The 26,947-nt window shown below is 38.8% G+C and overlaps 1 protein-coding gene across 21 annotated transcripts in view; it reads left to right on the forward strand.

Moving 5' to 3' along the window:
* Window positions 1-1,900: 1,900 nt before the first annotated feature.
* Window positions 1,901-26,947, forward strand: part of EPB41L2 (erythrocyte membrane protein band 4.1 like 2) — a 214,170-nt gene continuing 189,123 nt past the window's right edge. For 9 of the 21 annotated variants that reach the window (XR_014267271.1, XM_082474499.1, XM_082474506.1 and 6 more), the window contains exon 1: window positions 1,901-2,055. The gene's annotated coding sequence lies outside the window, so the exon portion shown is untranslated. Of the gene's footprint in view, window positions 2,064-2,372; window positions 2,398-2,444; window positions 2,718-2,901; window positions 3,059-8,869; window positions 8,960-26,947 lie in introns of those variants that run through there. The other 12 variants (XM_082474516.1, XM_082474519.1, XM_082474509.1 and 9 more) reach the window with 10 other exon arrangements.

Consider the following 26,947-nt stretch of genomic DNA (forward strand, 5'->3'; position numbering starts at 1 on the left):
TCCCCTCTTCTTGCCCTGTTAAGACTTGCTTGCCTGGACTACCACCTGTTGTTTACTGACATCTGTATGGTACCATGTTCCATCTGTTTTCTTCACTTCCTTATAGGTCCTAGTATTTGATTTTCCTACCTTCAGTTCCTGCTAGGTCTTCACTGAATCTGCTCCATTCCCTTGAAATGCTGGGGCCAAGTAAGGCTGTGTCCAACACAGAGTATAATTCTTCCACATGATAGCCTTTAGATATTTGATAACAACCTTTCCATCACCTTTAATCATCTATCTCTTTAGGCCAAGTCTTGCTGGCTCCCACGTTATCAAGGTCACCCATCTACGGGTATAATTTAGCTTGTCAATGTTCCTCCTAAAAGGTGGTGTACAGAAGTGATTTGCAGACTTCAACAGAGGATATAATAGGGATATAATTTCCTATGATAAGGACATTATGTTTTATAAATTATGCCTACATTTATGTTATTATACTGCATTAACATTTTAAAGGGGTTTCATCACAGGTAGATCAAGGTTCTGTAGGCCCTAAACCTTATATAACTTTAGGGATTCTTTAAAAAAAATAATAAAATTATGCATATAGTTTCAAGGCCTGTTTAGTTTCGAGGACTAATTTCATTGTAAATCTGCCTTTAAGTTCGTAATAGTATTGTCTTGTAATATTCCCAGGTCTTCTTTACCAGAACGGCTTTCTGGTCAAACTTCCCCTGTATAGTAGCTAACATACCTTATTAAGTTTTACTTGGCTGCTTAGCATTGGGGGCGTTAAGTAAGTTAACTCACGTGTGGGATTGCGAACAATGCCTGGCACATAAAGCACATAGTAAATGTTAGCTTTTATTATTTTTATTATTCCCTGGCAGGACCTTAGCAAGTAACTTATCTTCCTGACTCTTACTTTTCTCTTTGATGTAATGAAGATAACACTTGCCCTGCCTTTTTCATAAAGTTCCTGTGAGGATCAAATGATAAAATATGTTAATGTGCTTTGTTCACTGAAAATATCATACGCACGGAAGGTATTGTAACTGAGGTTTGATTTGACATTGTTAATTTTAGAAAAGGCTCTGTTTAGGAAAGAAAAGAAGACTTTGGCCGAGGTGCAGTCTCTAAAGACCTCCGTCGAGGTGCGAGGGGGCATAAGGAGAAGAGGTACATGTGTGCCAGATGCTAGAGGCAATGACTTGGACAGCCCGTTTGACATGCCAAGGTTCAGAAAAGAAGAAATAAGTAGAATCTGAAAGAAGACCATCTAATTATACAAAAGAACGGGGAGGTATCGTTTGTGTGCGTATGTGTGTCTTTCCACAGTCGGCCTGAACCTAGGTTTCCAGCCTTCAGCCGCATCCTGCTCTGCAATCCAGGCTCCCAGGCCCCCGCCTGGAGATCCTACCCACACTTTGGGTTCAGCATAAAAGCCCCTCCTCCAGTGGTCTTCCCCAATCCCTCCCGTCCCTCCCACAGGAAGAATAAACGGTTCCCTGCCACTGCCCTCTCTGTGAAAGCACTTCTTCCACTCTAGACTGAGGAGAATCTAGTTTTCCCTATTTCTGTATCAACAGGGCCTAGCCTGGGGTAAAGGTTTAGTCAATGGATTCACTTTGAAGAAATAACTTTTGAAAGTTGATGAAAGGGCATTTAAGATCGGGATTCGCGGTTAACAAAGGCTTGCACACAGGCATCAGCACTCATTATCCAGAGCAGCTCCGAGGGCGAGACGCGTCCTTCCAGCGCACGTTACCCGGCCAGGGCGCGCGGCGAATCCCTCGGGAAGGGTCGCCCGGGCTGGCGCGGAGGCGTGGCCTGGGCACAGGGGGCGTGTCTCAGCCCGCGGGGGTTTCCGCACCCGGCGCGCGTCCGGCGGGGGCTCGGGAGGGGCTTCCGCCGCGAGGGGGCGGGGCTGGCGCGCGGAGTCCTCTGACGGCCTCAGCCAGGGAATTTCAATTTGAAACCTACGGGAGGGAGGAGGCGGGTGCTGCGGCCGGCGGCTGGCGCTGAAGCTGGACGGGTCCCCGCGGTGAGCGAGCTCCTGAGTACGGCGTCCGGGTAAGGAGGTGTGCGGAGCTGTGGAATGGCGGGCCCGGGGCGGGGTATCCCGGGCCGAGCGTCTGGTGTCTGCGTCTCGGATTTTTCCTGAGGCTGCAGCTGGGAAGCTGATCCCGGGCAGGAAGCGGTGGCGGGACGGTTCCACCAGGAGGGGGAGGGCGGCCGGCTTTGGGGTTTTCTGCGAGTCCCTGTCTCCTCTCCTACTCGTTCCCGCCCCGCGGACCGGGTCCTGTTGTTGCTCCAGGCCGGATCCCTGCTTCCCCGCTCCACTGCGGTCCCCCACTTCTCCCTTCTCGGGAGCCGGGGCCGCGTCTCGTCGGCGCCGGGAGAGGTGGGGGCCTGGTGAGAACTGCGCCGGCCCCGCGGGGGTGCGGTGGGCTCAGGGTCGCGCGTCCCGGGCCCCGCGGAGCGGCTGCAGGAGGGATCCGGCTCCATCCTGGGCGCGGGCCGCGGCGCGCGAGCCTGTCCCAGTTCGGAGCGGCAGTCCTCCTTCGACTCCTGGCGATGAGCGCGGGGGCTCGGGGTACGCGGCGGCGGCGTCGCCCTTCTGGAGGATAATTTTGGGAGACGAAACGTAGGCGAGGACGTCGCGCGTCCCTCGGCCGGCCGCGCGCGTGGGCGCTGCGTGGAGCCGGGCGAGGGCTGCGTCAGCCCCAAGCACGGTGCGTGTCCGCCGCCGCCGCCCCTCGCTCTGTCCCGCAGGACGGGTGCGACCTGGCCGGTACGGAGAGAAGCTCAAGTTTTGCTCTCTGATCCTTGCAGTCCCGGCACACAGGCCATCTCACCACCCATGGCTTATTTTTCTCCTCTAGATTTGAGGGCAGAGGGTTGGGAGGGTTGTTAGTTGAGCTGCAGGGGAAGGACCAGGAGGAGAACAGAACAGAAAGAGCAGCGTTGGAATCGGAGTCTAAATCTCCAGCCCCAGACGCTGCCTGTGGCAGCTGGGATGTCTGCTGGAAGCCGTCGGTCATCATGCTTCCCGAGATCGCTCATCTCCCTTGAGGTCAGGTTTTTTGGTGAAGTGAGAAGAACTCTCGCCTAGAGTCTATTATTTGGGGGGGGGGGTGTCTCTTTGTGGAGCCCTCCCTAATTGACCTAGGACGCCTTAAATTGCATTCCTTGTCACCACCACCGCTGCCCGTTTTTAAGAGCCCTGGTGCGGTGCGAGGGAAGGTAGAACCTAGAGGACCTGTGGATATATTTTCTCTTTTCTGAATCACATCTTTGCCTCAGTTTTCTGAACTTCTCGCATCTGAAATGGCACGTGTATGCTAGACGTCTTGTTCTTGTTACTGTTATTTAACCTTTTTTTAAAAAATGAATCTTAACAGTTTTTCCTTTATTCTTCCGTTTTATTCAGTGACCTTTTAATTTTTTCCTTGTTTTTTTCTTCTCACTGGAATCTATTATTTCTGTATCCTCTATTTATAGTACTGTATTGAGAATTAGAATTTTAACCCGTGTCCTATCACATTTCCCATTGGATTTAGGACTTGAGGGAAACTGAGTCAATTTCTTGGCCACAGGAGCTGGGATTTAGAATTCTCAGTCTTCGAACAGGTTTTACTGGGAAACGAATAGCACTTAATCCTATTCAGTTTCTGTTTGGAGGGCTCTTAGCTGTGAGAAATCACTGGATTGCTATTGCAGCCACTGATGGGGCTGCATTGCAGTGCAATCTTGGATTGTGATAAGGGTCAACTCAGTACATCCGTCAGGCTGACACAACTTTTAAAGAGTTAGGCTGTGTCACCTGTCAGAGTTCCAGGGATCAGTCCTAAAATTCAATTTGAGAATCACCATCAAACCTCAGATATCTACTTCATAGAGGTTATTGGAGAACTGTACAAGTGGTAGTGGCTTGGAACAATGGCGTGGATTTAGGGCTAATTTAATCTTATCCTGTCTTCCTCACTTCTTGGGCAGAATTCCCACTGAAGTCAGTAGTGGTCTTGTGTGCAGAAGGACTGCTGAGAACAAGAGGCTGCTCATTTAGATTAGCGGGAGGGGACAGTTTCTTTCCTTTTGAAACATCCCTCTTTAAGAAAGATCTAGTCATAACAGTGCTTTAATCTCTTATCTCTAGTCAAAGTAGTTAGACCTTCCAGAGAAAATATGTGGATGAGTTGAGGCCCCAACTTCAGATTCTTGATACCTAAATTGAATGGGGATTGCCTAAAACGGTAAAAAGTGATAAAAAATATCATTTAACGAATTTCAGTAAAATTATTACTAACTTCAGTAAAAAATCTAAATTGCTATAGAATATTCTCAACTGGGTCCGTATATTAAACTGGGTAAATATACGACTGGGTATGTATATTAAAATCTGAAACTTAATTCCAAGTAGAAAGAAGCAGATTTGCAGATTTAGGGGACAAATCTGAAGAGGGCTCACCCCAAAATAACTATGGAAATATAAAACAAGAGAATTCAGATAGCCCTTGCTGTATTTGGAGAGGTAGCTTTTAGTACAGTTTGTGTGTGTACAGGCTTTAGTGACTGTCTGGGCTCATCATTAGATTTGGAGGTTTCTAAGTTAGTTTTGTGCTGATCTGAGTTGGTGAGCTTGTTAGGTCCTTTGCTTCTTAACTAACGGTCTTGTGGTTTACCCTTTCCAAATTACCAGTTCGAAAGGATTGAGTTTAGAAAACCTATCCAGTCACCAGATCTTAAAAATAGATTTTTAAAAATCTGAACCGTGTCCACGTGGACTTCCCAACCACTTGCTTTCAACTAAAAATACTTGCAAAGATGACAAAGCAGTCTTCAACCAGAATATTTATTGGTAAAATTACTCTGTAATTTAGTAATATTGTATAGTTATGTTTAAGGTCGGGTTTTGCCCTGAATCACCACTCTCATATAACTGACTAGAGAACTACAAAGGTTCTATCTTTGCTGCTTTATTTAGGAATGAGGAGTTTATATTTCATATAGCAGAATGCTAAATATTTTTGAAGATTTGCTTTTGTTTCTGTTTCCACAGGAAAGTGTGGGCCGTTTTCTTTGTTTTTTGAACTGAAGTAGCCTGTTTAAGAGCTATGTGTGGACTTTTTGGAAAAGTATGAATTACTAGTATTTTTATAAGGCAATAAAATAGTTTGTAGGGATCAATACTGCTGAGAATCAAATTTTGCATTTCTAAAAGTCTGTATTGTTTACTTGGGGAAAACAAAGGAAATATGGGGGAAATACCTCCCTACCCCACCTTTATTTAGAAATATTTCCAGTGGCCTTGTTTGTTTTTTTCAGATTCAGAATTACTGTACCTAACCACTGGGTACCCTTACACATTTAAAAGCCTCAAGTAAATGTTTATGCTGGCTTCAGTAGTCAGCAAATACTAGCCAAACACTAATTTACTGCCCTTTTATAGAATCTTGGAATCTCAGGGCTGGACCTTTAGGAGTCAGCAAATCCACTCTCAGCCCTTTCGCCCTCCCCCCAACACACAAACATTTCCAGCCTCTTTGGAAGGCCTGAGTTAATAGAAGATTTGTATATGATTCCCCCACAGATTCCAGACAGAGCATTCTTTGGGAATGCCATTTTTTGGCACAAACCAGCAACCTGATAGTCATAAGATTTCTATCATTACTCTGACTGAGCAGTGCCCCAAACTAAAATCTAAAATGGAGTTAATGCCTGCTATCATTAACTGGAGGGGAATGGCCTCCAAGTGTAAATACTACAGTTATTTAGATGTTACAGGTAAGCCAAAAAGGAAAGAAAGAAAGAAATTAAAAAAAAATCAATTTATTTATTTTATTTTTGGCTGCGTTGGGTCTTTGTTGCTGCGCACGGGCTTTCTCTAGTTGCGACGAGCTGGGGGGCTACTCTTTGTTGCGGTGTGCGGGCTTCTCATTGCAGTGGCTTCTCTCATGGCAGAGCATGGGCTCTAAGAACGCGGGCTTCAGTAGTTGTGGCACGTGGGCTCAGTAGTTGTGGCTTGCGGGCTCTAGAGTGCAGGCTCAGTAGTTGTGGCGCACGGGCTTAGATGCTCCGTGGCATGTGGGATCTTCCTGGACCAGAGCTCGAACCCGTGTCCCCTGCACTGGCAAGTAGATTCTTAACCACTGCACCACCAGGGAAGTCCCAGAAATCATTTTTAATATCAGATAGAAATAACTGAGATAGTAATAACTAATGCTTTTTTTTTTAGTTTTTTCTATAAAGTACGTGTATTTTGTACGAGAGAGGGAATACATATGTAGAGTTATGTGAAGTACCTATAACATTATGTGTACTTAATAAATTTGATGAATCAATTCGTTGAAACTTTATATAATATATTGGAGGCGCTTTTAATTAGGATTCTTTGAAAGTTCGAGTTAAATTTGTAGAACCTGGTACTGTTTCATGTAGAAATGTCACGTAGGTTATATTTCATAGAGGTGATTTGCTTTTCTTACTGTTGGGTATTGTTTCCCCTTGTTTTGTGGTTGGCTTGATATATGTGGGTTTATTAGATGCATGTTTTTCATGTCTAGAAGGGTAGATAATCTATATTTCCCTAAATATCTAGTTTTAGAGATAACATTGATTTTAATGAGAATTTTAGTGGTTTTCTCATTTTTTAAAGTGATGTCGCTTTCCCTTTAGCATAGGGTAGACCTCAGGTGGCTTATGGGTGCATTCATACTGCTTCTGCTTTTTTTCAAAGATTGAATTTGGACTAATTTCATATTCTTAGTTACTTTTAAAGTAGAAATATATTTTCATATCACACATACTTCTCTGCATTTTTTTTTTTTTTTACTTTAGCATATTAGAGCCGTAAAGGTCTAAATTCATTATAGATTGCCTCACAAATAATCTTTATGGTAATATGGGATTTATTTGAGAAATAAGAATTATCTTTTTATTTGCTCTGAGAACTATCATAAGTAAGGTTTGCTTTAGGTAGCCAAGCTGACACTTCACATATGTGACTAAATTGAACGTCATGGGGATGGTTTCAGTTCTTTCCAGCTTAAGAACCAGAGGGCATGGAAAGAGTTCTAAAGTGATTTTGTCACTTGTTCATCTGTAGGACCTTGTTATCTGGGTCAGGTAGGAAGTTCATTGTATTTAAACTAAATCATTCATGCTTTTACCAAAAAGCCAGTTTCCTCTTGCTTTTCTCTTTTTATGGCCTATTTATCTACCTCCATGAAAGAATTTTCAAATACTTAAAAACTTATGTTACCCTCTAATTTCCAAGAAAATCGTGATTTTAAAAACTTTTCTCATAAGTCTGATTACCAAGTCTCTAATCATTTTTTCCAAGCCCTGAATTCAGGTTTCCAGACCTCCTGATGAGATTTGCAGCTGGACCTACTACCATGATAACAGCAGTTCTGAATTTAATCATATTTTTGAGTTTCCTATATTCTATCAATATATGTACACATCCCAGTATCCTGAAGATACTAAATGAATATGTAGTTTAAACTTTGCCATAATTCTTAGGTCTTTTCCTTTTTTCTAAATAGTCTACTTGTTTTTCACCCTTGATTCATCTGCCTAGGGTACCAGAAGGGAGGGTGAAAATCATTTAGTTTAGATTTTTGACCTTGAGGTGGGAAGTGTGGGGTTAGTGGGAAAGGTGTTGCCCAGGGTGGCCTCAGGGGTTCATGAACTGACTGAGACTGTTAAGTAAAGTGGGATATATGTGTGTGTGTGTGTGTGTGTGTGTGTGTGTGACAGAGAGAGAGAGAGAGAGAGGGAGAGATTTGGGGGAGCAGATTTTGAAAAACAAAACGTTGAAAACTGCTGATGTAGTTCTATTCTTAATTTTTGAGATTAGAGAATCGAAGTCTTATGAGATTTTCTGTTTGTTTTTCATGTTACCCCACTGCACTTTCATGCCCCCACTATTGTGCTTATTTCCTTTCAATTCTTTTGGTTGTCCGATTTTAGCCAGTTGTCAAGGTTAAACTGAATTCTGATATAACATTGGCCTCGTATTTTCTTACCTTGAACTTAATGAATGTGTCTTTATTTCCTCACAAATTTCTTTGATGGAAATATTAATTAGAAGGGATCAGTAACAGGTGCACATTGTGGTGCTGGTTACAATGCCGCTTATGCCAGTGGAGCCTTGGGTAAATTATTTCTCAAGGCCTCAGTTTCCTTATCTTCATTGTGGGGGTGAACAATCATAACCTACCTCAGAAAGTTAGATGAGGATTAAATGAGCTAGTGCTTATAAAATGCTTCACACAGTGCCTGGCTTCTGTGAAAATTGTTAGGTTAAGAAAAGACTTAGTGGGTTGCTTGTGAAAATGTGGTAAGCAGTTTTTTTTTGCAGTGGTCAGGAATAATTATCTGTGTGGAAGTAGAGTCTTTGATATGAAACTGTAATTTCCTATGATGATCACAAGTTAAAACCACTTTTTAACAATTTCAATATGGTATCTCTAGAATTTTTTGAACTATCCACTGCTTTTGGCAGTACTCAGAAAAGCATACAGATGGCAAAACTGTTTGGATCTAATTTCAGCATCACGGAGAGGTGGTAGTCTTTTTTGTTATGTTGCCTGAGGTAGCTGATTCGGAGTGTAAAACTTGTATGCATATGCTATATTATAACTTCCTCTCTCTACAGCTTCAGTGAACTTGCTGCAAGAAGGCTGTTAGTGGAATTTTTATTGATAGTGTTTAAGTCTCTGCATGTGACATTAAAGTGTGACCTTTTCACATCCAGCACATCTTTTTGTACCTGAAATAGATCTGCGGACATATTTTTCCCCTAACAGAGTGTTTTAATTTTAAATTAGTTGACAACATTAAGAAATCAGGAGGTTTCACAGAAATATCTTTCTTTTAGGTTTCTCTGGGAAAATTGGAGGACCTTGGCAACACTGGGCCCACGCTCCTCTGTTACAGCGCTGAGGAGTTCCTGCCCCATCTCACACAGGTCATCTTCCTACTTTGCCGAAGTCCCGCCCATTTCCTTTTGGCTTACCGCTGGACCTTTTCATGCATTTGCGTTAGATATATGGCTCCTCTAGACTATCCAGTTTGCATCTCTTTTACTAAATACCAATTTGGAAGATGCAAAAAGGACTCGATCTATATGACCTTCAAGAAGGTGTTCCTGGCAGTGGGGCTTTTCTACCTCTAGGGCCAGCAGTCATTTCCCACCTCTCCCTTTGTGAAGGCTGACCTCTGGGTCACTGTCAGTCATGGTTTCTGGAGCCCAGCATGCAGTAGGCCCTCGGTCACACGTGGAAAGAATGCTCTTTCTAGTTTCCTCCCAGACTTTGTGACTCCTTCTCAAAACAGATTGCCTGGTTCTCTGAAGCCTAGTGTTACACTACTGCAGCCCATAGCTGTACCTTATTTGTATGTTATTTGGATTTTTTAGATGACCTTTTTTTCATTTCATCTTTTAATATTTTAGTATGTATCTCTAGAAGGTAACTCTTTTGTAAACATGATTGGAATACCACCATCACACTAAAAATTCCTTAATATCATCAAATATTCAGTTGTTGATATTCAAATCTCCAATTACCTCAAGTATCAATTTTTGAAAAAGTTTGTTTGAATCCAGATCCAGTTAAGATTTACATGTTATAATTGGTTGTTGTATCTTTTTTTTTTTTTTAACTTTTTATTTAATATTGGAGTATAGTTGGTTAACAAAGTTGTGTTAGTTTCAGGTGTACAGCAAAGTGATTCACTTATACATATACATGTAACTATTCTTTTTCAAATTCTTTTCCCGTTTAGGTTGTTTGGTTGGTGTTTCTTTAAAGACTGATATGCTCTAGTTTCCTCTTCATCTCTTATTTTTCCTTGCAGTAGTTTGTATGTTGAAGAAACTTGATTAGTTGTTCGGTTTGGTTTTTCACAGTCTGAATTTTGCTGATTTCAATCCTCTAGTGTAGTTAACCTGTTCTTCTGTCCTCTGTATTAGTAGTTGGAGCTAGAAAATTGGTCTAATTCAATTTATTTTCTTTCTGTTTTTCTTTTCTTTCTTTCTTTCTTTTTTTTTTTCTTTTGTAACATTCCTCCATGATTTAGGCTTCTATTTGACACTTCTTGCTTGCTTTCCATCCAGGCGCTTATCCTGGCTTCAGGTGCTGTCCCATTAGCTTTTTTGTCTTCTTTTTAACCTGTGCTGGACAAGTGCATTTTACGCTAGTGGCTCAGCTTTGTTCTAGGTTCCATTGTATGTAATGTGATAAGGCCAGAAGCATTGATAATAAACAGGTGAAAAAGGAAGAAAAATAACTTTTGGAGCACAGATGATAAGTCAGCTGCTGTGGTTGGTGCTTTATATATTATATATTAATATCCCCAATCCTTCTTACAGCAACACCTTGAAGTAGCTGGTACGCTCATTTTACAGATGAAAAACTGAGGCTTAAAACCAGAATAATTTGCTCAAGGGCACCCAGCTTGTGTGCTGAAAACTTCTGTTTCTTCTGCAGGGGAGGGTGAATTATTGCTTTTAATTGTTTGATGCTGTTACTCTGTAGAACTTGAAGATTTTAGGAATTTGTTGGCATCTACAGTATCTGACTTAACAAAAGATAAGCTTTCTTTCCTAACTGGTTTCTGCCTCCTAGTTTCTTTTGTAAAGGTGTGATTGTGAAGCAGAGTACTACTGTTAGTTGTGTGATTCTTGAATCAAGCTGGAGTGGCGAGTACCCTTCATCTTGTTTTTCACGTTAATGTAGTGTTTCCAGGCTGATGTTTCAATGTAAGAAAAATGTCCCAGGGTATAAAACACGTCAAAATAAAATGTGTGCCTCCTTCCCTTTCAGTTTTTATCTTTCAAGCAGTTTTACACTTTTTGCTACTTCATTTACAGTGCAAATAGCATTCCCCAGGGTGCTAGTATATGATTTAGAAAGTCAGGTAATGGTGTAGGCATTATAAGGAAAAGCAGCAGACCCCTGCCTTTCATGTCCCTTCATGGCAGATTTCTGCTCCTCAGAGGCAACCGCTTTCAGTTCTTTTGGTTTTATTATCTGTGTGTTTTGTTTAAAACCACGATATTCTTGCTTTTTTGCTTTTTCTATTCTAGACGGTAATAGCTGTTGACTTTCTACCTTGGTTGGGGTTAGCCTCCTTTACAGACTCCCTCTTCCTGTGCACAGGTGCACACTCTTCTCTCCTTCCACAGCACATGTAGGCAACAGCTGAGCTGTGTCTAGTGCTTTGATTGCATATACTTTCTTTTACAACTTTTTGTTTTATCCTGAAGTCTATTGCCAATTTTTTTCTTCATTTGTATAGTTTTCTTAGTACCTACCCTAAATTTAGCTCTAAACTTTGTTGAAAACTATATGGCAAACCATTTTCTTTTTTTTATTAAGGACATCCTTCCTGGACTGGTTATTTCTAGAACTGCTGTGCAGCTGTATTCTGGGAATTGCCCTTTTCCTCTCTTCCTGGGCTCTCGGGTGCCTGGGCTTCGTGTCTCTTTCTTATCTCTTACTTTACATGAGTGCATCCTCCAGTAGTTTCCCAAGAAAGTGCAAGTGGAAGGCGAATTTCTTGAGACCTTGCATGTCTGAAAGCAACATTTTCACTCTTAAAATGCCTCTTTGTACTCTCAGTTTGATTGCATTTATAGTTTGGCTGGGTATAGAATTCTAAGTTAGTGGTTCCTGTCCCTCTGAATTTTGAAGGCGTTGCTCCATTGTATTTTCACATCCCACTGTTCTGTTGAGAAGACTGACTCGATTCTCATTTCTGATTCTGTGTATGTAGCTAGTTTGTTTTCTTTAGAAGTTTTCAGGATTTTATCTTTGAACTTGGTGTTTCGAATTTCATGATGGTGTGCCATGGTATGGGAGTCTTTCACTCATTGTGCTGAGCACTCTGTGGGCCGTTTCAGCTTGGAAACTCTTGTCTTTCAGAAATATTCCACTATGATAATGACTCCCTCTATGTTCTCTGTTCTTTCTGGAACTTCTATTAATTTGGATGTTGAATTTCCTGCTGTGACTTCAGGTTTGTTACTTTTTTCTCTCTGATGTCATCCCTTTGTCCTTTTGTTCCCTCTTTTCGGGAAATTTCTCCAATGTTTTCTTCTAATCTCTCTACTGAACTTTTTTGCTTTCCTATTTTCAAAGCTGCTCCTAGGCTACTGAATTTTCTTTTTGATAATGTCCTTTTCTTGTTTCATGTATATAGTTTCTCCTGTCCTGCCCATCTTGATGTACCCCTGTGCTTGCTTTCTCTCTGTCTGGAATGCTCTTCCCTCAGATACCTACATCGCTTACTCCCTTAACTCCTTCAGAGCTTTGCTTCCGTGATCATTTATTTGAAAGTACAGCCCTGCTCCCACCCCTACCCCAGGGTGCCCTAAATCCCTTCCTTGTCTCTTCTTACTTGTGCAGTGTGTATTGCTGAAATCTGATACCCTTATATTTTACTTTTTGTTTATTGACTCTCCCCTCTCTGAAATGTAAGCTGCATGAAGGCAAATCTTTTTGTGTATTTTGTTCAGTATTTCCAGTACCTAGAACAGTGCCTGGCGCAGAGTAGGCACTTGGTAAATATTTGTTGACTGAGTGACTGGACCTCCCTGTTTTCTGTATAGAACCTCACCTTTGCCCTCTGAGCACAGAGCCTTTCTTTTTCAAGTGCTGTAGAGTGAACGTCCTGTCTTCTGGCTGACAAGTTTTGATGAGGGTATGGGTGTGGGTGTGGTTTAAACGTTACTTGTCCTTATTTCCAACAGGTCCCTGTCTTCAACTTGCTCTCCCATCTCAACCCTCAGAGGTTTCTGGAACTTCCAGTTCCTAAGGCTCTCAAGCCTTCTCCAACAATCACATTGTTTTTGGTAGGTCCCCACCAAGATACCAATGCAAGTTTAGGCTTTCTCTGCTCTGCTAAGTCAGTTACTTTGTACATCTGTTCTCCATCTTCTAAAATTCTGTTGATATATCTCATCTGCTGGCCTGTCCCCTCTCTTTTTTTTTTTTTTTTGTGAGTTTGTACCTTTTTTTCTTTAATTTTCTTTCTGTCATTTTAGTGTGCTTTTGGGAACAAGCAGAAATTAACTCATGTTCAACCCACTGGATTTAGGGTTTTAAACTGATAAAAATAAATTTCCAAGATTATTGTGGTACTCACATTTGGTAAAAACTGCAGCCATAATAAAATTGTCCTTTTTCTCATGCCAAATGCTGAGTCAAACTTTAGCAGTATATAGAGAGAGACAGAAAAGTCAGGCGGTTGAGTTAACATCTAGGGTGGATGGGAGTGGGTGACTGATATGTGACTGAATAAGAAAGTGCTTCTTAGGAAGAGCTCAGAAAATGTATTATATTTTTTTCTTGTGATATTCCAAGGATTAGTTCAGTACACACACTTAAAAATTTTATATACTTGAACTATATTTAAAAATACACAATAAAAACAAATTTGGTGAATGTGTATCAGAAATGGCAACCTTATTTTAGAGTTTACTGAGTATCTTAGTTTGTCTGTCTTTAGACTGACTCATGATTGGCATACATAAATTGGAATATTCTTTGACTATTTGAATATTCTTTGGTTATTAGAGGAACCTTTGAGCTCACGTGGGTTCTGCTAAATAGTTTAAGGGTGAAAAATTTCATTACTAGAGCATAAATAGAGAGTGGGATTTACACTAATGTAAAGACACACACATTAGCAATTTTTGTGTATGAGTTTTGGGGAAAGTGAAACAAAAACGGAAGGTCTGAATAAGACAGTGGCTGTGAGGTCTGAGAAGCTCTAGGAAGATCCCAAGGCTCCTGAGTGCATGTGATTAGTGTCGGTTAAGTTGCCGAGTGGGTTTTAGGGATTTATTAATTCAAATATTCTATTCATTAATGTAGAAGATGTTATAGACAAATAGATCAGGACAGTAGTATCTCCCCAAAATGTGGTGGTATGTTAAAATGATTTGAGGTGGTGTACAGATGAATCTTTTTCTTTTAATGATTAAATACGTTTGCATCAGAAAAATATCCAAGTACTTCAAAACTATGATTACATTGATATTACTTAGTATAAGGCTAAAGTAGGTATTTTAAAGTGACTTGATTTAAGGATAAGTATTACATAAATAATAATACAGTAACTGTTTGGATTTGGCAAAATTATAAAGTAGGTCTGATTACTAAAGTCTGAGAAACTTGGGGCAGGTTTAAAGTAAGACTTCTCCTAATAGATAACAGCATAAAACTGTATATGCTGACTGTGGCATAGACTTCTAAGTTTTCTTTTTTAGAAATTAACACTGTTTTTATTTTTAAAGTTTATTTTTTGGTATTCTTTTCAAAATAAGTCCTCAGAACATCTTCTCATTCGATTCTTAAACCAATTTTGTACCAGAGTTCTGACAGGTAAGCAAAGTGAGTTAGGAAGGGGTTAAACTTACTCAAAGCCATTCAGCAATTTAGTATTGGAGCTTCAGGCACGGCCAGGGTCTCCCTGTGTCCAGAGTTGTTCCCTCTACTGTGTCCTCTTTTGATGTTAATGGACTTGCCAATTGAAGTTTTCTTGGAGAATTTAGGAAGCCTGCCAAGTTTTATAGCTGGGAGGGCTGTCCTGTAGCTTTTATATATTTGTATCTTGAACCCTGAAGGTAGACAGAGCTAGGTCTTCCAAAAATAGTTCAATAAATGTGTCAACATTTTCAAATACTGTTGAAAAAACAAGGAAGTGGAAGTCCTATGGGATTATTGGAAAATGGTGCCAAATGCTTTCACAAGTATTTGAAAAGCAAATGTGGCTTTGTGGTCATATGCTAGACAATATTTAGCCTTCATTTTGGAGCCCATTTTTATATGATAATCTTTTACTTTTCCCCAGTACTCTCTGTTTAATTGCAGACTTTGGGAGAAAAGCTGCTAAATGAACATTTTTCTTGAAAAAGTTTTCTTTAATTCACTTCTCTTAGGGAGAAAAAGGCAAACTTCTGTTTTCTTAATAAAATGAATACAAATTGTGTATGGGAAAGATTAGAGTGACAAGTAATGAGTGGGGTCTGTCCACTGACAAAGGAATCAAGAGTTTATCCACGGGCTTGTAACAGGAACTGTTTTTGGATCTTGGCCATTAAAATCAACATCAATAAAGACTGCGTCTTAATTTCCTTAATGCTAAGATTGTCTGTTTTAAATTATGCACATAAGGGAATGTGAATACATTCTTCCTTCCGAGATCTCTCACCACCCCAAACAGAAAGATAAAGGTGCAGGGAAGATATTCATCACTCGTGCAGTTCTGCAGTGAAGGGCTGTCGCTGTGGGCACCATGTGTAGTGCATATGTGGCTCCAACTTTTCTCCTAATTGAGGCCAGTTCACTTTCATCCTCAGTGCTGCCAGCTTAAATGGAAAGACTCGAGGGTGGAATCTAGAGCATTCTATAGATCTGTGATCTGTGTGTTACTTGCTCTGTGCAGCACACATGTAGCAATGAAGGATAATATGGCTCTTTTTTTTTTCCTCCCCTCCCCAGTATGGCTCTTTTTTAAAGGACCTTCTTTTTTGTTGTTCTTGTTAGGTTTTTTTAAGCCATGTTTTTACTGTATCTGATTATCTACCGAAATGTTTTTTTGGAGAAAGAATGTACCATTGTCAGCTATAGAAAAGTATTTTTCTTTTTTAAACTTTTTATTATGGAAACAATTAAAAATATTCAGAAGTAGAGAGAATAGTAGTGTAATGGACCTCGTGTAGCCTCACTCAGCTTTGACAATTACTAGGACACGGCCAATCTTATTGATACACCCCACCCCCATGATTTTGAAGCAAATTCCAGATAATTTCATTTCATATAATTTCATTTGTAAGTAGGTAAGATTCTACCCCGCCATTGGCATGTGATCTCCAAAATAAAGTTCATGTTCATTACTGATTTTGTAGAATTACAGAAATTAGTTCGTTTATGGCACATTCAGTTGTGTTTTGGGGATAAATATCTGAATATTGTTTTGATCAGTGAGAGCAATTTCATCTAAGTTTTAATCAGTGAAAGCAGCTTCATTTAAAGGCAGCACTGTGGACTTAAAGGAAATGCTTTAGCCAGTTCTCAAAGGCCTAATTTCTAAACCAAATCTGAACTGACTTTCAAATTCTAGTATATTCTCAAGGTAATGTTGATGGTCTATGAATTGTTTTTCCATGGCTCCTGCCTATGTTAATACTAGATTTTAATGTTCTTTTTTTAATTTTTACATTTTGTTTATTTATTTACTTGAAATATAGCTGATTTACAATGTTATGTTTTAGGTGTAGAGCAAAGTGATTCAGCGATTTTAATGTTTTTAGATTTTTCTTTTTTCTTTCCCTCTCTCACTTCTTCTCTCCTTCTCTGTCTCTTTCATTCTTTTGCTTAGCATAGCTTAGTGGCAATATGTTGGAACCTGACCAAGTGAAGCATTTTTTTTTTTAGCTGACTGAAATTTAATGGGACTACGCAGTTATGAAATCACAGCAACCTGCCATGTGTATAGTTCTGTGTGGCTGTACAGAGGGGAAAGTATATGCCTTAAACATTCGTCATTGGACTTCTCTGGTGGCGCAGTGGTTAAAAGAATCCACCTGCCAATGCAGGGGACATAGGTTCGAGCCCTGGTCTGGGAAGATCCCACATGCCGCGGAGCAGCTAAGCCCGCGAGCCACAACTACTGAAGCTCGCGCGCCTAGAGCCCGTGCTCCGCAGCAAGAGAAGCCACTGCAATGAGAAGCCCGCACACTGCAACGAAGAGTAGCCCCCGCTCACCGTAACTAAAGAAAGCCTGCATGCGGCAATGAAGACCCAACACAGCCAAAAATAAATAAATAAAATAAATTAGTTAAAAAAAAATAAAAAACTTAAAAAAAAATTCATCATATACTAGTTGAGAAATCATACTAGAACGCTGGCATAATAGACAAAGCTGACACTTAATAGTTGAAGTGCTTTTCCTAATTAACAGGCATGCTTTTTATGTTGGAGATAGTTTGCTTTATATTTTAATTTGATTTTTTAATCAAAACGTAGTTTAATGTATTTTTTGTAAAGACATCACATATTGAATTAGAAAATATTGATAACAATAGAAAACATTTCCTGAATACTTAATATGTGTCAGACACTATTCTATAGGCACTTTTACATATATTTATTCATTTAATCCTCACAGTAACCCTGGGTGGTAGGTACTGTTATTCTAGGTTTGCCTCATAAGAAAACTGAGGCACCACAAGATTAAGTAACTTGCTCAAGGTCACTCAACTAGTTAATGGCAAAGCGGGGATTTGAACCCAGGCCATTTGAGCCTATAGTCATAACTACTTTCCTATATTATACCTGAGAATAGGTAAATTCCTCTTCGTACCATGTTTGTACTTGCATTTCCCTCCCCAGAGGAACCATTTTGAACCAGAGCCAATGCTACACTATCGTATGAGGGTATAATTTGATCACTGGGTGGGTATTTTTCATTGAGAAACTTGACAGCTGTGTTAATGAGATTCTACTCATGTTCCTTTACTGGCTTTAGTTATGAAGGAGAAGAGGGGAAAAGTGGAAGCAAGTGGAAAGTAAAGTGGTAACCGCTGAAGTGTCTTCCTCCCGCCCACCCTCAAAGGAGCATTGAGCCCATCTGGATTGTTGACAGGTCACAAAGGAGCTTTTGAAGCCAGTACTTCAGAGTACCACTGAATCTTCAGTTGAGTACCTTGAAGTACCAGGTATATTGTTGGAACATTGGTCATCGCTGGTCTGTCCTAAAATGTGTAGACTTTTGTGGGAGTTTGTCCTGGGTCTACAGTGACTGGAATTTTAACAAACCAGGTACCTGATACTCTCCCCCCGCTTTTTTTTTCTGAAAGGAGTGGAGGGTAGAAAGAAAATTGTTCTAGCCCCAAGTTTCAGTCCCAGTTCACCAATTACTAAGCGTGACATTGAGCAAGTGATGTTGCTTCTTGTGTCTGTTTTTCTCTTAAGTGGTTCAGTTGCCCTGACGTAAGTCCAAATCCATTTAAGATGTTGTCTGTGGCTCATCCATTTGTCTCTGTTTATGGAGAAGGTAATTGCCTTTCCTTATAGGAAAAACATAGACAAAGAACTTTGGCAAAACATTTGATAATGTTTTCATGGTGTCTTTATGGCAGCATTGGGAAAAAACTGTTTAGTGGAGGGAATCTGTGGTGGTATTTGTTACTGAAATTTTAACCTTTGTCATCTTCTATCCAAAATTTTTTTGCCAGTAATTTTTATGATGACAGAAAAGGACTGCTGATCAGATTTACAGATTTCATGGACGTTTGTAGGGAAACCAAATAAGGCTTGTACAGATTGTCTTGTGAGCTACAAAATAGGTTGAAATAAGATGAAAGTTGTTGGAAATAAAAGTTAAGTCTATTTAATTATAAGGTCTTTGAAAGAGTTCTGAAACTGGGTAGTCTTGGCCTTCTTTTCAATGTGAAGTTTTATTAAAAAGTAGTAGATGCCTTTTTATTCCTTTTATTGACTTCTGGTCTCACAACTCCAGTGGAATTGTTCTTTTCCAGGTAATAGATGGCTCTATTGTCAAGTCTATTGAACACATTTTCCCCTATATTATTTTTGACATTAGTGACCAACCATATTGTCTTTGAAATTCTCTCTTGACACGTTAGAGCTCTTTTTCTATATTCCTTCTGTTCTTTGCAGGCTTCTTTTCCTCTGACTGTCCCTTCAGTTTTTTTTCTGTTTCCCAGGGTTCTCAGCCTTTGATTCTGTCTTGACTAATTTCATATCACCCAAGACTTCACCTACAATCTTAGTCTGTTAACTCAAATCTCTCTCCAGGCTAAGTCTTCCTTTTCAGCTCTGCATCCTTATATTGACTTAGAGGAATCTACCAGCATCTCAAAGTTTTTAACTGAATATGTGAAATATTTTGTGCAGAATGTGGGCTTTAATTGATTATTTTCCTTTGACCTGGAATATTTTGTTCATTTTTTTAAGTTAATTTTTATTGGAGTATAATTGCTTTAGCATGTTATGTTAGTTTCTGCTGTACAGCAAAGTGAATCAGCTGTACACATACATATAGTCCCTGTTTTTTGGATTTCCTTCCCATATAGGTCACCACAGAGCACTGAGTAGAAGTTCCCTGTGCTGTACAGTATGTTCCCATTAGTTATCTGTTTTATACATAATATCAATAGTGTATATATGTCAATGTTCATTTTTAGGTACTACATTTTAAGGGGCATGTTGTGTGCACTAAGTATATATTTGTTCAATAAAAATGAGTGGAAGCTTAGACAAACTGAGTCCATGTCTGTGGAAGGGTGCCTGGGATGTTGAGGTTAGGAGAAACCATAGCACATGAGGAACTAGCTGTTGAAATAACTGAAGGGGTAAGACTTGCTGGGGTAGGCAGCCTATTGAGAGCTGTCTTTTGAGCACTGGCTTTCTAACTTTCTTAGGACAGAATCCATTTTGAGATTTTATATCTTGACCCTTTATTCAATGTGGAAGTCTATGTGTGTATATATGTGAATAACAAACAAGTTTCATGAATTTAGTTCTTAGCCTAGCCTATGTGCAGTGTGCTCAGATTTTCTTTTCTACTTAATAATAGTAATAATAATAATAATAATAAAATGCCAGTCAATAAACCACTAACTTGATTTCACAACTTACCAATGGACTGATCTGTGTTGGAAAAATCCTTTTTCCATTTATAAAAATAAGAGATTCAGAGAAGGGAAGTTTTCTACCTGGTATGAGAAGAACTTTTTAACAGCTGGAGCAGGCAGAGAATGGAATGGGCTACCATGGGAGGGAGTGACTTTTCCACGGTTTGAAGGACCCAGGGCAGAGGCTGATAGTCACCTCTTGGAAGGTGGGAGAAAGATTCATTGGGTGGGGGATGGGACCTTGTGATCACCAAGGTGTCTTACGAGCCTAAGATTTTATGATTCTCATTTTGATAAAATTTTTAATTTTATTAGCTAACTTTAGTCCATATTTTTAAACAAAAGAGCTTCATTTGGGAAGTTTTAAATATATACAAAAGTAAACTGCATAGTATAATGACACCCCTACCCCTCATGAATTCTTATCACCCAGCTTTAACAGTTATCAACTCATGGCCAGCCTTGTTTGATCTATATTTCTGTTCTCTTCACCCCAACTGTATTATTTAGAAGCACATTCCAGGCATCTCATTGTTCTCTTTGCACATATTTCTGTATGTATCTCTAAAAAATAAGACTTCTGAAAAAAAACCCACAATACCATTATTACACCTAAGAAATTAACAGCAAATCTTTAATATCAAATATTCACTGTTCAAATTTCCATTTGTTTTTGTTTTCTTTCATAGTTTTTTGCTAGAATTAGGATCCAAATTAGGATCCACATATTGCGATTAGTGATTCTTTTTAATCTATAGGTTCTGTCTATTATATTTGCTTGTAATCTAGTTTTTTGAAGAAACTGGATTGTTTGTCCTCTGTCATTCACACAATTTTCATTTTGCTGATTCCATCCCTGTGGTTTACTTTAACTTGTTCCTCTGTCCCATAAATTGGCAGTTACATACATAGGCTTTTATCAGCTTCAGGTTCAAATTTTAAAATATTTTTTTGGCATGAATATGTTATCGGTTCTGTTCTTTCTTAAGACCACTCACAGAGTACAGCAAAGCTAATTGTAAAGACGATTGGATTGCTTACTTAGTTCTTCATTTTCTGAAGTCATCCTAAGCCAAATTCCCCATAAAAACAGATGGAACCGCTTAGAAGTTTGGGAAGATAATAATCCTCTGCAAACACCACATCCAAATACAAATTACAAGAGTTTCTTGTCTAGCTTCATTTCCAAAAAAGAAAGGGAGAAAGCAGATGCCTTAGTAATTTCCTCAGACCACAAACCAGGTTTTCAGTTAAAGTGAGACATTTTACAGTAAAGTCAGTCTTGATTTTTCTAGCACAATATGGAAACATTGCAGTTTTGCTAGTTAAATTTCCCACCCAGTAAGCAAGTATTGTCAGTGACTACTCCCCCGACGCCCTTCTTCCTTGGCAGTTGGAAGTAAAAGAGTAAAAATGGGAAGATGGCAAGTCAGAAAGGAGTATATGTGGGGAATCAAATAATTGTGTTCTGCGGTGATCCTTTTGAAGGATATTTGTAATCTTCTTACTTTTTTTTTTTTTCTTCTTACTTTTTGTTATGGAAAATTTCAAATGTACAAATAAATAGAGAAGATAGTATAGTGAATATCCATATCCCCACCACATAGTTTTTTTCCTCTCATGTATAGTATATTTTCTAAAATTGGGTATGGGGTCACACCGCTGTTCACCAGAATCTTTTTTTCATTTGTTGTGAGGCTTGTGGCATAGGCCTTACATCTTTTTTCTTTATTTTGTCAGTGTTGGTAAATCTTTTGCTAGATTTTATTTTATTTTGGTTCATGTTTATTATATTAGGTGGTAGGTGAAGAAGATTCTATTATTCAGTGAAGATAGGCTGTGATTAGGCTTCATTCTCTGCCTTCTGTTTTAAAAACTTTATATAATGGAAGCATACGTAAATGAAGAGAGGTGGAGAGAGTAGAATAATGAATTCCCATGTGCCCATCTTCTAGGTAATTATCAACATATGGTCAATTTTGTCTCATTTATGTACCCACAAATCCCTCTGTTCCCACCCTATTTCATGCTGGATTGTTTTAAAGCAGGTCCCAGGCATTATATCACTTCATCCATAAATACTTTTTTGTATGTCTGGTAAGCATTAAAAAAATAAAACAAACACAATTCCATTGTTACATCTAAAAAATTTAATATTTCCTTAATATCAAATATTCAGTGACTTCATATTTTTCCATTTGTTTGTTTTATTTGTTTCATAAATGTTTGTATAGTTGGTTTGTTTAAGTTAGGACCCAAATAAGTTCTACATTACATTTGGTTGATATGTCTCTTAAGTATCTTAATATGTAGTTTCTTTCTCCTATTTTTCAGTTTTCTTGTTGAAGAAACTGTGTTGTTCCTTTAGAATTTCCCACCTTGTGGATTTTGTTGATTGCATTTCTGTGATAGTGTTTAATATGTTTCTCTTGTCTGAATTTCCTTTTAATTGGTAGGTAGATCCGAGGCTTAATGAGATTCAAAGTTGGTTTTTGGTGGTGGTGGTAGTGGTTTGGAGAATCCTTCATAGTTGTTGGTGTTTATTTCTTATTGCACCGCTTCAAGAGACACAATGTATGGTTAGCTTCTAACCATATTTTTTTCTCTGAATTACTTAAATTATGGAACTCATGACATTTTGCCCCAATTTCTTCATTATATATTTGTAAAAAACATGAATATTTTCTCATTAACCAAAACACTACCATTATATATAACAATCAATTGCCAGTAGTTCTCTAATATTATCTGGTATCGAGTTTATATGAAAATCTCTCCCGTCATCCCCATGACTTCCTTTATAGCTCATTTATCAAACCAGGACCCTGTGAAGGAGCACATATATGGTTATGTCACTTAAGTCTCTTGTGACCTAAAATAGTCCTCCTCCTTTCTCTTTTCACCGTCTTCTTATGACAGTGACCTGTCGGAGAGATGCAAGATGGCTACCTAAAGTCTTGTAGAATCTTTATTTTTCTGGGTTTGTCTGGTTGTTTCCATGTGGTGGTATTTAACTCAGTCTTCTGTCCTCTTTATTTTTTGCAAAGTAGAATTTAAATCTAAAAGCATGATTAGATTCAGAATAAACATTTTTGGTAAGAGTACTTAATAGCCAAGTTGTATACTTCTTATTGTATCAGATCAGGATCCACATAATATAGCTATCCCACTATTAGTGAAACAGATTGATTAAGATGATGACTGAACTCCTCATTTAAAGTTATATTTTCCCTTTTGAGATGGGCAAATAATCTTGGGGGAGTGAGACTTGAGCACCATACAAATATTTAGTTCTTTATCAGTCTTTCACCTAATAATGTTAGTATCTATTGATGCTCCTTACCTGAATCAGTTATCTCATTGGGAGTGGCAAAACGGTGATAAAATTGGATTAAAAAAAATTACGGTAAAATACATAGCAAAAATATACTATCTTAACCATTTTTAAGTGTATATAGTTCAGTAGTATTAATACATTGACATTGTTGCACAACTAATCTCCAGAGCCTTTTTCATCTCACAAAACTGGAACTCTGTACCCTAAGAGTTTTATCCTCACAAAACTGGAACTCTGTACCCTAAGAGTTTTATCATTCCTTCAACTTTATAAGCTTGCAACTTTCTGTGCAAAATAGCTTTTTCTCGTCAATGTGGGCTATTTGATTACCATGAAATAGTTTTTAATTTCAAGTGCAGGATTAAACAATTAAACAATTGAACAATTAAAAACTTAATTTTTCCCTTTACCAAATTTCCGAATAAGCCATTAATATATAATAGTGGTCTCAAGTTTTTTTGATTGGCTTGCGGATTTTTATATATTAAGTGCATTTCAATCAAGTACAGTCATTCTTTTTGATGTTCAAATTGTCCCAACTTTGGCCAGTGGCAAACCCTTCAAGCTGGCTCTTAAGTCCTTTTGACATGACCCTATCAGGTTTTGAAAGTAAGGAATATGTTTGTTTAAAGGCAGTAAAATTTTCTTTGGAGAATAGGGTCAAATCTCTCTCAGCCATAGCACAAAAAGCATCCATATTATAGAAAAGTGCCAAAGAGCAGAGTAAAATCTGATACTAATTTGTCAACATAAGGAGAAACAGGGTGAAGTTAGATGACCTCTTAAGGCCTCTTCTCATTTTATATTTTGTGATCTTTTACCATATATAAAATTGTTTTATTATTTTGTTATTATTGGAACAAAATATTTCAAGAGTTTGAATGTTGTCAGATTTTGCCTTAAACAACATCTTTATTACTTTCTTCCTATTCTGATAGTCAGCTTCCTGGGCCAGGACTGGATTAAAGGACTGTAAATTGGGAAATGTGAGGGTTTCAGCATGTTTTCACAGTTATAAAGTCCATCCTCAGAGGAAACAAGAAGGGGTTTGCATCCTAACCTTTGCCTTTTATTCCAATAAAATGTGGCTAAACATTCCACATAAAGGTCAACCTTTAATGCTCGATCAATAAGCTGCTGCCTCGTTTCCTGCAGACAGCTTTATTTCCTCTGATTTGAGTAAACAGATGAGGTTTCATCAGGAGTTTAACTGTATAACTGAATTTGTGCAGACCTGTTTTGTAGTGGGGTAACATCACAATGCTTATGTTTCCAAACCTCTGGAAGTTACCATCTGACATTTAAAAAAACTTGTTGGTTTTGAAAATTGACTTTTCCCAGTGTAGTTTAATGTGGATAATGGTCATCCCATAAGTAATAGTTCTTTTCCATTTAGTAGGTTTTCCTTTCCAGAATAAGTGTGGCTCAGTTTTATCCTTATGTCCCCAACAGTCACTATGATGACTTTTTGGTTAGGAATTAGATATGAATGGTCAGTTTTTTTGAATGCTTAGAACACTTACTGAATGTTGGGCAGAAGTACAAACAATACAGCTACATACCATACTAATAAAAACAAAATGTTTTGCCTTGAAAAATGATTTCTTCTCCAAGAATAGAATTATTATGGAATTCTGTATTTATTCATCAACGAGTTAAGTTTTTGAGTAAATAAAAGACTATACTGTATTTTAGTTAGAAGTATTTCTTTTCAGTGTTAGGCGTGGTTGGTTTGTAAAGTAACCCTCTATGATCATTTTTATATGTATGAGAAGATCATTAACTTTTTTAGTGAAAGCCAACCCTTTAAAAATGTGTCAAGTTTCTTTAACTGCAGATACTGTGAATATTGTTACATCTAGTAAATAAAGCTCGTTCTGTGAATTTTCCAGATGGGGACAGCAACTGGAAGAATTTGATTCATTTCTTCCCATTCGTAATGTTAATGAATTGTGAATTAGTGCAATTGAAGTCTGTACTGGATTGTCTATATAAGACCATGGAGGCTTGGTGTCTCTTGCATGAGAAATACCAGTGTATGTATTTAGAGACGTAGTTATTTTCTCCATCACTGTAGCAGGATTTGAGATATCTTATAGGGAGTATATATGATAAAATTGCTTAAGTAAAAACAAATTGAAGTCAGGTAAATTTAGAAATAAAAAGAAAATAGCAAAAGATCTGCCCTCCACACACCTTCTATTCCTGAGCATATTTAAGCTGTAGCTATAGCCTAACATACATTTTTATTGATGTTTTGTTTTTGTGTCTATATTTGTATATGTTTTGTTTTTACATAAGAAGTATTTTTATTTATTTATTATAAAATAAATTTATTTATTTATTTTTGGCTGCGTTGGGTCTTTGTTGCTGCACGTGGGCTTTCTCTAGTTGCGGCAAGCGGGGGCTACTCTTCGTTGTGGTATGCAGGCTTCTCATTGCAGTGGCTTCTCTTGTTGCGGAGCACGGGCTCTAGGTGCATGGGCTTCAGTAGTTGCAGTGCGTGGGCTCAGTAGTTGTGGCTCACAGGCTCTAGAGCGCAGGCTCAGTAGTTGTGGCACGTGGCTTAGTTGCTCCGCGGCATGTGGGATCTTCCTAGACCAGGGCTCGAACCCGTGTCTCCTGCATTGGCAGGTGGATTCTTAACCGCTGCGCCACCAGGGAAGTCCCTATAAGAAGTATTTTTAAAGAATATAATGACTGATAAACTCATTACTCTTCTCTGAAATGTCTGCTGGATATTATTGCAGATTCTTTTCCATGAATATGATCCTTAAATGTTTTGGCACTTTAAAGTATAAAGATGAATAACATTTTTGAAAAAAGGAAATTGTGGGGCTTCCCTGGTGGCGCAGTGGTTGAGAATCTGCCTGCCAATGCAGGGGACACGGGTTCCAGCCCTGGTCTGGGAAGATCCCACATGCCGCGGAGCAACTGGGCCCGTGAGCCACAGCTACTGAGCCTGCGCGTCTGGAGCCTGTGCTCCGCAACAAGAGAGGCCGCGACAGTGAGAGGCCCGCGCACTGCGATGAAGAGTGGCCCCCGCTCGCCGCAACTAGAGGAAGCCCTCGCGCGGAAACGAGGACCCAACACAGCCAAAAATAAATAAATAAATTAAAAAAAAAAAAAAAAGGAAATCGTGATAATTAATGGTTGAGCCCGATTTTTTTTTCAGTTTTAAAAAATGACAGGCATTTATATTCTTAAGAGCCAATTCTTTTAAACCCTGGTCCCTGTGAAAGTGAGTCATTTCATCCAAGGTACAGCTCATATGTCAGATTTTCTGTGAAGTCTTTTCTAATTTCCACAAGTACAGTTAATAATATCTCTCTTTTCTGTGTCTTCCAAGAAATCTAGTGGAAGTTACCAGGTTGGATTTCAAAATCCTAAACAGGTCAGTTTTTTCCACTATATAAATTTTTGCAGGGCAGCAACCCTGTATTACTTGTGTATTCCCAGTGACCAACATAGAGGAGAGCATTATATAGATGTTTGTGGAATGAATGAAGACCAGTAAGTGAGGTTAAAGTTTTAATAGAGTTTAGACTATTAAATATTTTGCTTGTTTTGGAATAAGTGAATATACTTACTGATTTTGATAATCTTTTTATGGTTCAGAAACCTCGGAAGTGCCAATAGTAATGTGAATTGACTTATAGTTAGAATTTGAAACAGATTCTTTTATGGAGAAGATGCAGATGATCAGCTGATAACAACTGCTTTTCTACCCAACACTGACTCACCCATCCTTTCCTCTTTCCTGCCCCTTAGTGGAAAAGATAGCCTCCTTTCATTCTATGGATAAGTAAGCTTCTACCAGTCACACCCTAGAATCCTATACCCATCACTTTTGGCTGACTCAGAGATGGCCTTCTATTAATTGCTAAACTGTTTTGTGTCTTTTTTCCCTTTTTCTAGACAATGGTTCTCAACCTTGGTTATACATTCAT

This window comes from Balaenoptera physalus (genome assembly GCF_965194825.1).
Source record: "Balaenoptera physalus genome assembly, chromosome: 9".
Lineage (NCBI taxonomy): Eukaryota > Metazoa > Chordata > Mammalia > Artiodactyla > Balaenopteridae > Balaenoptera > Balaenoptera physalus.